We start from the raw sequence: 8,971 nt of genomic DNA on the forward strand, positions 1-8,971 counted from the left end.
GATGTCTGGCACCACCATTTTCTCCGAAGCTCCTTAGGCAGCATGCTGGGTGAACCTTTAGAGCTTTAAGCCTGTTTTCAATGCCCTGTACCTTCTTCTGGGGTTAGTTAGAAGGCATTTAGCTCAGAGCTTCAAGTGACATTAAATACAATACTTTCTTGTTATTCTTTACTCCCACACACAACATAATAAATACATGTAATGAAAAAAATCTAAGGCTGATTGGTTATTTTAAAGTTCCTTTATTTATCATGCCAAAAGATTTTTCTTACGGTGGCTTGGGGAAACTAGGCCACTTCTGAAAGACACTGCTGTGAATGTCCAGGTTTTTAATTTTTATCTTTTTAGAATGGCTAATTTGTTGTTCTTTTGTTTTGTTTTTTTTTTTTTTTTCAAGACAGGGTTTCTCTGTGTAACCCTCGCCGGCCTGAACTCACAGACATCTGCCTACCTCTGCCTTCCCAAGTGCTGGGATTACAGGTGTAAACCACTGGGCCCTGACTGACACTGGCTAATGTCAAAGTTCATTCTCATTGGCTATTCGCCCCAGTTGACACCAGTCTGGTCTACTCCAATCCATTGGGTCTTACTTAGTGCAGGAGCCAGTTGGAAACAATTGCCGGGCAGGAGTTCAACAGGGATAATTTACCAGTGAACACACCACAAGCCGAGCTTTTGCCCTGCTCATTTTCCTTTCTTTTGAAAGGAGTGTGACCATATTATTAAACATTTTTTAAAAAGATTAATTTACCTTATTTTGTGTGTGAGTGTTTGGCCTGCGTGTGTACCATGTGTGTGGCTGCGTCCTAAGAGGCCAAACAAGGGTGTTTTACCCCTGAAACTGGAGTTATGGACAGTTTTGAGCTATTGTTTGGTTGCAGGGACCTGAACCCAGGGCTTCCACAGGGACATAAGTGTTCTTAACCACTGAGGCATCGTGTGTCTGGCTCACATAACTGCCGGCTGGGCCATATGCTCCAATGGGTATCTCTAGCTGCTTGTTCAGGGATTCTAGAAAAGACATCCTAACTCAGTGGCTGGTGATGTCAACTTACTACTGGCCCCACCCATGATGCAAAGTTGGCAGTCACCTGCTTTTCTCTTCACCTTCTGCTATGATCTGAATGCCTGTGTCCCTCCAATGTTCACATATTGAAGAGCAGCGGAGGTGGCTCAGTGGGTGAGAATGTTGTGCGAGCATGAGGACCTAGGCTTGAATCCCCAGCACCAATGTAAAATGTCCCGGCTATGCATGCCTGTAACCCCAGCATTGTGGGGAGGAAGGGGTTGAGACAAGCTTATCCCGAAGCTCACTGGTCAGCCAGCCTAACCAAAATGGTGAGTTGGATTCGGTGAGAGACCTTGTCTCAAGGAAGTTGTGGTGGTTTAAATGGAAATGGCCCCCACAGGCTCATAGGGACTGGTACTATTGGGAGGTATAGCCTTGTTGGAGGTGAACTGGGGTCACTGGGGGTGGGCTCTGAGGTCTCAGATGCTCAAGTGTATCTCTCTCTTCTTGCTACCAGCAGATCTGAATGTAGAACTCTCTGCTCCTTTTCCAGCACCATGTCTGCCTGTGTGCCACCATGCTTCCTGCCCTGACAATAATGGACTAAAGCTCTGAACCTGTAAGCCAGCCCCAATTAAATGTTTTTCTTTATAAGAGTGGCTGTGGTTATAATGTCTCTTCGAAACAACTAAAAACCCTAACTAAGACAGCAATAAAGAGGAAAGGGATAGAAAAGACACTGGATGTCTTCCTCTGCTCTACATTCATGGGCACGGGCATGCAAACCTGGAAACTCACATGGATGCAACACACATACACACACACACACACACACACACACATACACACACGAGAGAGAGAGAGAGAGAGAGAGAGAGAGAGAGAGAGAGAGAGAGAGAGGAGCTTGGGAGGTGAAGAGGTCAAGAGGGTGAAGTTCTCATAAACAAGATTAGGGCCCCTATAAAAGCAGCCCATGGGATCTTGTTTGCCTCTTTGCCTGTCCCTTCCACTATTCAAGGATTTACAGAAGTTACCCTGAGGAGTAAGTAGGCTCACATCAGACACTGATGTACTGGAATGTTGTTTATGCTGTGTTCAGCCTCCAGAACTACACTGTGAGACTTCAATTTCCTTTTTCTCTTTCTTTCTTTCTTTCTTTCTTTCCTTCCTTCCTTCTTTCTTTCTTTCTTTCTTTCTTTCTTTCTTTCTTTCTTCCTTCCTTCCTTTCTTCCTTCCTTCCTTCCTGTTTCTTGGTTTTTCAAATCAGGATTTCTCTGTGTAGCCCTGCTCATCCTGGGACTCACTCTTTGACCAGGCTGGCCTCCAACTCAGAGATCCACCTGCCTCTGCCTCCTGAGTGCTGGGATTAAGGGCATGTGCCACCACCACCCCAAGACACTTCAATTTTGTTCTTTATAAAAATAAATATACACTATGATAATATAAACAAACTTCTCTTTATAAATATAAATCTTTAGCAGCAGGAATAGAACAACATATCTTATATCCATCTCATAACTAATTTTCACATCTGCATCTCTCCTCATTAACACTTAGTATCACTCAGTTCAGGTCCCCAAGATCTTTTCAGGTTCAAGATTAAGGTGAGAACTGGAAACAGAGCTAGAAGCTTTGTTTAAGTGGAGGATTTAAAATATAACCAGAAAACGAGATAATTTACTCCATTAGTAAGAAAATTAAATCTAATTATAAAGATTATAGTATTGGGGTGCTGATGGAAAGGGTTATATAAACCATGAATAGCTCTGAATGCCTGTAATCTCAGCACTCAAGAGATATGCTGGAAAAATGACTGAGTTTGAGGCCACCTTGGCTACATAATAGAAGCCTGTCTCAAAGAGGTATGGGGAAAAGAAAAGAAAGGAAGTTTCCATTTATTTTTATGACTTAAGTTACTATAAGTATACTTTGAAAAACATACAATAAAATAGTTACATTAATATAGTAATTACACAGTATAAACTATTTTTTTTCCTTTTTGAAATAACCAAGCATTTGGAGACTTTTTGGTTGGTTCATTTTTCTTTTAACGGGCTCTTCCACTCCATAATCACATTGGTCATATACTCTCCCACAATTCTTTTCTTTGGTGTCTCCTAAAGAATGAAACCAAGAAAGCAAATTTTGTGAATGAAGTTCTCTTATCTTGAAACACAAATATGCTCAAAAGGTGGAGGTATATGACAGGGCCAGTATAATTTAGGGGCCATCAAAGTAAGGAGAATGATCCAACAACAGGCAAAACTGGTGCCGATACTTAAAGTAGCACTAGATAGATCGAAAGGACCTCCTTAAAAAACCCTTTTCCACTTTTCCATTTCTAAATATAAATTGTTAACAAATAACTATGATGAATAATAACACATCATTTAATTTCCTGACGGCTGAGGTCTGGCAGAGTTGAAGCATGCTGAACCTCAGGAGCATGCAGTTTGAGAACTGAACAATTAGCTCATGATGATGGGAATAGAGGTTGCCATGGCAACATGGTCTCACGGCTCTGTGTGAGGCCATATTGTGTCAGTGTTTGAGCGGCAGAAACTGGTGACTGTGGTTTACACTCCAGGCAATGTTGAGGTACAGACAGGAAGTTTTCCTTGTGAAAGTTCAGAAAGGGTAGGTTCTTTGAAATCTGTAGAGGAGGATTGGGCAATTTTTTCAGTGTCATGACAGTGCATTGTTGTCAGTAGCCATAGCTATTAACAATACTTAGCCTTCAGCGTGGCCAGGATAATCTTGAAGTTAGAATCTCTTCAAAAACAATTGCATAGACAAGCAATAGTTAATTAGGATTGTATCTAGTTTTCATTCATTCAGTGATGCTGGCTAGGTCTCAGCCCAGAGAGCAGTGCACCATCCTGTTCTGTCCTTACAGTCATATCTGAATATGCTAGATACCACAAATAATTTGTCTACTACAGAGTGTGTGTTTTGCTTACTGAATCCAGAACTCAGATCAGAGTCTAGCACACAGAGGGGCTCCATCCTCAGCACCCCCCCCCCCCACACCAGTAATGACAGTATTAATTAAATCCCATGGTGTGCTAGACAGGTTCTGAATTCAGTGACCAAAACAGACACACTGTATCTTTTCCAGCAGCCCCACATATCTGTGATTTCAGCTACAAGGGAAGCTGAGGCAGATGACGTGCAAGCTCAAGGCCTGCTAGAGCCATGCAGTAAGTTCAAAGCTAGCCTGGGCAATTTAATGAGCCCTTGTAGAAAACTGAAATATTTATCTAGATGGTACTAGAGCTCAGTGTTAGAGGGATTTCCTAGATATTAAGGCCTTGGTTCAATCCCAATATCATAAGCAGAAAGAAATAGAGTATGGTGGTTTTAATATGCTCAGCCCTTACGGAGTGGCACTGTTAGGAGGTGTTATCGGAGGAGGTGTAGCCTTGTTAAAAGGAAGTATGTCACTGTGGAGGCAGAACCTTGAGGTCTCATATAGATGCTCAAATCTGGCCAGTGTGATCCAGAACCTCCTCCCGGCTGCCGGCAGAAGACAGTCTCCTTCTGGCTGCCTTCGGATCGAGATATAGGACTCTAGGCTCCTCCAGCACCATCTTTACCTATGTGCTGCCACACTTCCTGCCATGATGATAATGGACTAAACCTCTGAAGTTGGAAGCCAGCCCCCGTTAAACGTTTGCCTTTATAAGAGTCACTGTAAGGTCATGGCATCTCTTCAAAGCAATGAAACCCTAACTAAGACAGGGAGAAAAGAGAGAAAGTGGGGAGGGAGGAAGGAAGGAAGGAAGGAACAAAAGGAGGTGAGCCATGCAAACATCTGTGGAAGACTATTCTGAACAGAAGGATTTGCTTGTGCAAAGGCTCTAAGGTAGAAATATTATTTCCATGTTCAAGGAGCATCGGGAAAACTAGAGTGGATGACTGGAAGGCAGTAAAGGTGAGATCAGAGGAATAAGCAAGGGCAAGATCATTGAGGGCTGCTTTAGTTTGGATCTAGAATGTTCTCCAAAGGCCCACGTGTCCCCCAGAGTCGTATGGTCAGCCTTATAGCGATACTTGGTTGTTTTTTTTTTAATATTTGTTTTCATTAGTTTTAATTTCTGTGCATATGCACTCCTGTGCACACACATGCGGGCCTGGGGAGGGCAAGAACATAGGATCCCCCTGGAGCTGGAGCTACAGGCACTTGTGAGCGGGGGCTGGACAGACAGCTCCACCGCACTGGACAGGTCAAGTCCAAGGCTCTGCAGGGGAGGAAAGTGAGAAATGAAGCAAAAAGGCAGAGGAGCTGAGGAGAGGGCTGTTGAGATGGCTCAGCGGTAAAAGCACTTGCTCTGCAAAGCTGAGATGCTGAGCTTGTTCCCGATCACACTGTGGAAGGAGAGAATGGACTTCCACATGTCTCCACACGGGTAACGCTCACACAGGTACTACGGCACACACATGCCTCCACGTACCTCTGCCCAGACATGGTTTGTCTATGTAGCCCTGGCTGTCCTGGACTTATGTTGTAGACCAGGCTGGCCTCCTGCCTGCCTCTGCCTCTGAGTGCTGGGATTAAAGGTGTGTGCGAGCACCGCCTGGTTAAAATTCAAGAATCTTGCTACCAGTTTATAAGGATGAGTTGAGGTACTCACAGTGAAGCCATTCAGTCTTCGTTAGTGACAGAACAGCCTCTGTGTGGGTCCTGAAACACTCCATGGGATAGACCAGTGGTTCTCAACCTGTGGGTCTGTGCGCCTTTGAAGAGGCGGCATGTCAGATATCCTGCATACCAGTCATCTACATTACAATTTACAACACAGCAAAATTACAGTTATGAAGTAGCAACAAGAAACGATTTCATGGTTGGGGGTCACGACGACATGGGGAGCTGTGCTAAAGGAGCGCAGCATCAGGAAGGCTGAGGGCCACTGGGATAGACCATTTTTCAGGGAGCCACGTCAGCACAGCATAGACATCTTCCTATAGTAAACACGTATTTTTGTCATCTGACAAAATCTTTTATATTCTAGATCTGTCTTCCATCCAGAATCACTTATTGTTACAAAATATTCCTGTAGAGTTTGAAAAGAGGGTCCATTTAGTGTAACCGCTACTTCTACAGTATTTAATACATAGGCCACCAAGTCTCACTATGTAGCCTTTGCTGCCTGGGGACCGATTCTGTAGACCAGGCTGGCTTCAGACTCATAGAGATCCACCTGCCTCTGCTGTCTACCAAGTGCTGGGATTAAATAAAGGTGTGAGCCACCATGCCTGGCCCTTTAAATTTTGTTTTAACTCCCTTGTCATCTGAGAACCCATCTCCCTGAGGGAGATGCTTTTTTTTTTTTTTTTTTTTTTAACAAGCGCATTTACATTTCCTCTTCTTTTGCCTTTCAGACAGTTCGTCCGTTATTAGGCCTTTAAGGAATACTTCGTAAGTCAGACTGTGGGCAAAGAAAAATCAATAAAACACTCTTCCTATGGAGGCATTAACAGCCTCGCGGGAGAAAGAAACATTAAAACGACAAAGACAAAAATGTCAGACGCAGCACTAGCCACTTCCACTGTCTGGGACAGTGGTCACAGATGGATTAAGACAAATCTCCTCAACACTGGAAGTAAGGTTACGACGAGAACAAAAACAGAGTCAGTCCACGGAGGGGAAGGTTAGCCACCGGGAAGCGGTGTGCAGTCTGTTCCCGATAAGCGCGTTAGCTTACGCTCTCCAGACTTCCTGCTGTCCACTGGCGTACATGCAAACTTGCCGCGCTCTTCCTCCAGCCCTGCGGAGAGTTCCAGCTCTGCCTCGGGTGAGTGGTTAGCTAACTCTTTAAAGTCTGAGAACCACACGTGATCATGCATGAACGACCTCAGCGGAGAGTCTCTCCTGGAGCCCATTCTGGTCTAACCCCTCAACCAAGGGGCTTGCCTGGCTCTGCCTGCAGGGGGCGCTCGAGGAAGGCCGAAGCGGTCAGGGCGGCGGACTTTGACGCGTGCAGATTCGTCCCACAAACCGCAATGGAGTCCGGTTTGCAGTTTTGGCAGCACCGGCAGAGCCGGCTTCACTGTGCGCGGTGCCGAGAGCGGCATCAGCAGAACGCTAATTTAAGCAATTCCGGCTTCTTCTCCTTCCCCTCTCCCAACGCCGCGGGTGGCAGCTCTTCACTAGCTCCGCTGCCTTTGGGATCACTTGAAGACGGGATCGTTCGCCAAAGTTTGGAGAAGTGCCTGCTTGTTACAGCGCAGGGCAGGCTAGGGAGCATCGACCTCCTCTGCTGAGTTCTGAGGTCGGGGATGCTTTGAAATAAACATCCTACTACACACAGGGTAGGCCCCACAAGCGAGTCCACCCGGTGTAGCCCCAGCAGCAGGTTTCCGGTTCTTTTTAACCCCTTCAGCTAAAGATGTTTCACACTGAGCCAAGCCGGGGGGGGGGGGGGGGGAGGGGGGGGAGGCCTGCAATCCCAGCATTCAGGGAGGCAGAGGCAGGCGGATCTCTGTGAGTTCAAGGCCAGCCAGGTCTACAAAGCAAGTCCTAAAAAGATGTCATGTACTATTAAAGACCATGCACAAAGCATCTTTGAAAAAAAAGGAAGAGAGACAAAGACATACACACACACACACACACATACACACAGAGAGAGAGAGAGAGAGAGAGAGAGACAGAGAGACAGAGACAGAAGCAGGAGGATTTCTGTGGGTTCCAGGTCAAGCCTGGTCTACAAAGAGTTCCAGAAGCTGTTAAAAAAAAATCTTTACATTACATCTCTCCATTAAATAACTGTTGTGGTTGTGATTTAATCCTGCTGATTCAGCTTTCACAAGCCTTAGAAAAGCAATTAGGCGGGGCTTGGTGGCCCAAGTGAGTAATCCTAGCAAATGGGAGTCAGAGGATCACCTCCATCTAGGGAGAAGGGGGTGGAAAGGGACAGACTGGACAGGATGGGACTGTATAGAAGTTCGCTGATTTGTATCTGGTTAATTTTGGTGTGTGATTCTTTTTTTTTTTTTTTGCAAGGTTTTAAAAATATGAAGTTTATAAAATTAAAAGAGGAATCATAAGGAAACAACCAGGGAAACATGAAATTCCATATTTTAAGCACCCCCCCAAATGAACTGTAAAATATTTATGATTAAATCCTTATTACAATTTTTTTTTTGTTTTTACTTAGTTATTGGGGATCAAACCTAGGACCTGCCAGGTGATTGTTTTACCAGTAAACCATTAATCTCCTCAGGAATTAGATCTTCATGTTTTATGATAAGGACTAGATACGTTAGCTGCACATACTGGCACAGCCCTTTAATCCCAGCACTTGGGAGGTGGAGGCAGGTGGATCTCTGTGGGTTCAAGGCCAGCCTGGTCTACATGGTGAGTTCCAGGGCTTCATAGAGAAACCCTGTCTCAAAATACAACAAACAAACAACAACAAAACACAAAACAGATTTTTAAAACCCCACAAAACAAAAAGCAAAACTGGATGCGTAAGGGGTAATGGTAATATTTAGGACATTATGACCATTAGAAGGGTAGAGGAGGAGACTGCTGGTTCTCACTCGTCAACCTTATTTTATACAATCTATATTCATTTATTATTTTATTTTTTTCACATAATAGAGGGGATTTTTATTAATTTTTAAAAGAGAATCAATTTATACTACTATTGATTATATAGAGCCATTTCTTAGTGTTCTTTTCTGACCACTTAAGAAATCCGAATATATCGTGATGAGATTAATAAAGCCAAACAAAAATGAATTGGTCATTACCTAGGGTAGGTACAAGCATAATTATTTGACACTATCAAATGCAAAGCAAGACTCCGCATGACTGCCTTCACTGTACCCTCCTGATGTTGTCCTTGGTGTGAAGGTGTACCACGTCTTCCTTTTGCCTTTTGGAATGATTAACCCATGTTCTGCCGGTTGCCATAGCCCCTGGGATGGGTGTCCTTCCAGTCATCCCACTCTCGCATT

General features: G+C 44.4%; 1 long non-coding RNA gene across 1 annotated transcript; it reads right to left on the reverse strand.

Annotated features, from left to right (window-relative positions):
- Positions 1-2,447: 2,447 nt before the first annotated feature.
- Positions 2,448-7,623, reverse strand: LOC132652448 (uncharacterized). Its single transcript, XR_009590031.1, has 3 exons — positions 6,715-7,623; positions 5,644-5,788; positions 2,448-3,126 (listed from the first exon to the last, which is right to left on the reverse strand). It is a non-coding gene; the product is annotated as an uncharacterized LOC132652448 (long non-coding RNA).
- Positions 7,624-8,971: the final 1,348 nt, after the last annotated feature.

Source organism: Meriones unguiculatus, chromosome 2 (genome assembly GCF_030254825.1).
Source record: "Meriones unguiculatus strain TT.TT164.6M chromosome 2, Bangor_MerUng_6.1, whole genome shotgun sequence".
In the NCBI taxonomy this organism is placed as follows: Eukaryota; Metazoa; Chordata; class Mammalia; order Rodentia; family Muridae; genus Meriones; species Meriones unguiculatus.